The following is a 4,038-nucleotide window of genomic DNA, read 5'->3' as shown; positions in this document are numbered from 1 at the left end:
TTCATATCAAAAAATGTGGGGTTTAAGTATTAATTTGGTGCTGCTGCCAGAGGAGAGCAGCATTTAAGCACTGAATTAGCAATGTATCAGTGCAACAAATTGAATGTGAACTTGTGTCAAGTAAATTTAAAATATATGTAAAAAAGGAATGTGGGTTCTGACCCACCATTGTGGTATTATTGGATATCTGCATTTATGCTGGGTGTGAAGTTCAAGTGGCTGAGATACTGCTAAAAGAAAAGTTAAAATAACTTTGAGTCACCCTATGCTCTGGGTTCTATTGCAGGTGGGTCTGGCAATCCTGTTCTGGGATTGACTGATCACTTGAGTTACCACATACAAGCCAACTAAAGAATCGACTCCCTGAGGTTATCATAAAACTTGCTTTGTTATTTTGTTGTTTTTAGCAACATCTTTTAATTGTGACTTTAACCCTGGGTATTTGGAAAATATTAAAGATGCATCAAATTTTATCCTTTCTTTTAAGAATATATTGCACACTGAAGAAAGTATATTTTCATAACTGAGTTCCTTGATCACATAAATCCAGGAAGCTCATTGTGAGGCTCCTGTCCCATTCAAACCAGCAGTAAAAATATGACCAATCTAAATAAAAGTAATGGAAAGGTTTCATGAGGGAGTTACAAACCTGAGAGTTTGTTTTTCTAATTCTCATACCCACTTGACAGATTTTGCAGTGCTCACACGCGGCCATAGAAGGCTATTTAAGGTCAGACTGGTGAGAAAAATGCTAAGTAAAGATGTGTTTTGCTAAGATGACTGAAATAGTGAGATGGAGTGATTTGGATGAGGTCAGTGTCTAATAGTTTAGAGAGGATTAGAAACAGTCACTGGACCTCAATCTGTTGCTGTAATTACTGAGCTACTCGAGTTCCTCACAGAACAACTCAGGTATTGGTATAACTGCTCTTGGTATTCATGGTAATTAATTAGAACATATTAATATTCTGGCTTCTGCTTAATGGAAGGCGAAAGTGTCCCATCTCAAAAAAAAAAAAAAAAAATAACTAGAACATTTTCATATTTACCAGCTGAAAAATCTGGATAGAATTGAACCTGGGTTTTTCAGCAAATAACATGGCTTTAAGTTGTGCAGCTTTAAGTGTTCTTAAATATTGAAGAGCAAGAACGTGCAAAAACAAACCAACAAACAAATAAACCACACTCTAATGCTTCAGTAAGTTTTTATTGTGGTGAAGCCTGGGTCAGCTGTGCCAAAGTGAGGGGTAGGAATCAGCACTTCTCAGCAGACTCTGTGGGGCATTCAGCATCTCAGGCACAGTTAGTGAAACATTTGTCAGCTCATATGTTACCCTGAGCAATCAGCAGGGAAAGACCAAGAGGGCTTTTTAAACTCATCGGTTTTTATGCAGATAAAAGCAACAAGCCTCCTCCTCAGAGGAAAAAATAACCCACCAACACATTTACTTGCTGCAATTAATTCTATACTTATGCCGAATCCTTGCCTGCTGGTAGAGAAGATCACAAACCATGGATTTCCACTTTCAACAGGGTCAGCAGTGCGCAGGTTTAATTGAGAGTGTTGATACAAAATGTCAATAAACAAAAGTATACAAACTCCACACTTAGGAAACATCCACGCTTCAGTAGCTACTGGATTTGTAGAATCTCTGAAGGGCAGTGGTTGTTGTTGGGGTTGGAAGCAGGGAAAAGTTCCTAACAGTAAATTTATGGTTACAGTAGCAAGCTAGGGACTAAAATATAACCTAAGCTGAAAAGCAACATGAAAAATGACAGTCCTGTCATGGATAAGTAGGACTAAAGTATTTGTTTCCGTAAAGCCATATTTACCAAAGCACTGGACATAATGACCTTGTCATTCTATGTTCTTACAGCTCCTTCAAGTGAAGTCCAGCTTCAAAACCAAGGCATGCTACTGTGTGTCAGAGTTAGATATTGTAACCCAGGGAATGCTCCTGCAGCACTGTGGCAAGATGCTCACTCCACCTGACAGATTGCTAACAGCTTAATAGTAACCCGTGCCTGAATTTTCTATTCACAAGTTGTAGATATGGTCTGTAAAACTGTCCTTGTGGTTGCCATTTCAGCAAGGGGAAGAGAACAGGTCTGAAGATAATCGATTATTTAAATAATGAATTAGTTACTTGTAGTGGGATAGAATTTAAGAAAATAAAGGTAGTGTAGAGAGTAATCTTACCCCTAAGGAGTTGCAGCTGGGCCAATTATCAAAGATCAGGAACAGGCCTGACTTTAACAGGCCACAGCTGTAACCAGTGAGCAGAAGAGTGCTATAAAAGAGTGGGGTGGCTGGGTGAGAAGGGAACTGGAGTTAGTTGGTTATTTAGTAAAGAAGAAAGTCAGTGCTCAGAGGAGCTACTCATGAGAAAACACCAAGGAGGTATGAAACTTTGGTGATAAGGAAACAACAGTGTGGAACCCCTGCAACAAGATGATAACAGTTACTTTACATCTAAGCTCCTAACTCTGCTTTAGAGTATAAATGGAAATTCTAAGCTGAAGAAAATATTATGGAGTTTGCTAAAATATTTAATGTATTTAAGGTCAGCTGTCATTGATGACTGTGGAACCAAAGAGGGGGAAGCAGTAGCTATTTTAACTCTTAGAATTTAGCAGGCTACAAGAGTGGAGCATTATGCTAATACTTAGAATTTACAATTTATTTAATTCTTTTCTGAGATGTACTCACTCCCTGTCAGTGGAGTTATATGGAGTTCTTAATTAAGTCACTCTTATCCTTATTTTAAAACAAGGGGGTTTAGCTGTGGGTATTTGCAGTGGTTAATCACACTGTGAATGCAGCAGAATCAGGATTAGAACAGGATTGTGTTGTTTCCTGTCCCTGTTTTAATCAACTTGGTATTCTTGCCTGTCTAGACAGTTCTGTATTTAATTTTTAATCCCATTTCTATTGACAAAAGCTAGACTCCCGTTTTGATAGAAAGGAAAGTAGAAGTAGCATAATTTTGATAGTAAGAGTGTTTTATTGGTTCTCTCTGTCAATTTCCCTGTGAACTCTTTATTTTCCAAGCCCCTCTTTTCTCAGGACATCTATTTCTGTTCTAGTTGCTCCAAATAGGATTGCTATCCTTGCACCTACTTATAGCCTTTTGCTTGAATTTAACCTTTTAATCATTTACCATTTAACCATTCCTTGATATTTCACTAAAGGCAGAATTTGCTATCACGTTTACATGCAGTGGCTTTGGTTGGGGATGTCACATCAAGTAGAATAATAAGTACAAAAATATATTAATCTTACAGAAGAGATCAAAAATTTAATCACTGCTTAAACGGTAAAATTTACTAAGGTTTTCTTTTGGGGTAAAAAGAAAAAAACAAAAAAACTGTAGACACTTGTGCTTGGATTCCCAAACAGCCATGGTGAAACACTCCTGCTGATGGGTTTTGTTCTTCGTGGATATCCCTCAGGTCTTCACTGCTTAGGAAGTCTGTGAATAGTGGACGCTTTAGCACTATAAAATCCCTCCCTGGTACGGAAGTGAGGATGAGCAGAAACTAGAGCAAGCTAGAGAGAAAACCAGAATGTTGTTGACGGCTGGGCTACAAGCGCTTCACCCTCACTCACAGGAATGAGGGAAAGGCTCGGCGGAGCAGGAGGAGGCGCCATCCATCCCCTCAGGAGGGGAGCTGAGGATCGCCGTGAGGAGCCAGAGGTGTGACAGCAAACAGCGGTTTGAGAACTCACGAATAGAAAAGTTATGGAATTCGTAACCAATGAGTGCTGATACCTTTGCAGAAATGCATAAATAGCGTAAAGTTCAGCTGGTCGGTGAGCCAGCCTTTCGCGTGTTATCACCCAGCTCCTGCTTCGGGCAAACTCGAATAAAACACAGAAATCGCTCTACTCGGTGTGCGAATTGGCTCGCGCGCTCGGGACAACGTTGTATTTAGCACCAATAAGCGGGGCAGCCACCACCCGGCGGCAATGAGGAGACAGAATCACCGCGACCGCTCCGTCAGCCGCGGGCAGGACCCGCCCTCACCGGGCCCCTC

This window comes from Geospiza fortis, unplaced genomic scaffold (genome assembly GCF_000277835.1).
Source record: "Geospiza fortis unplaced genomic scaffold, GeoFor_1.0 scaffold413, whole genome shotgun sequence".
Classification (NCBI taxonomy): Eukaryota; Metazoa; Chordata; class Aves; order Passeriformes; family Thraupidae; genus Geospiza; species Geospiza fortis.
Note: the sequence above shows the minus strand (reverse complement) of the source record.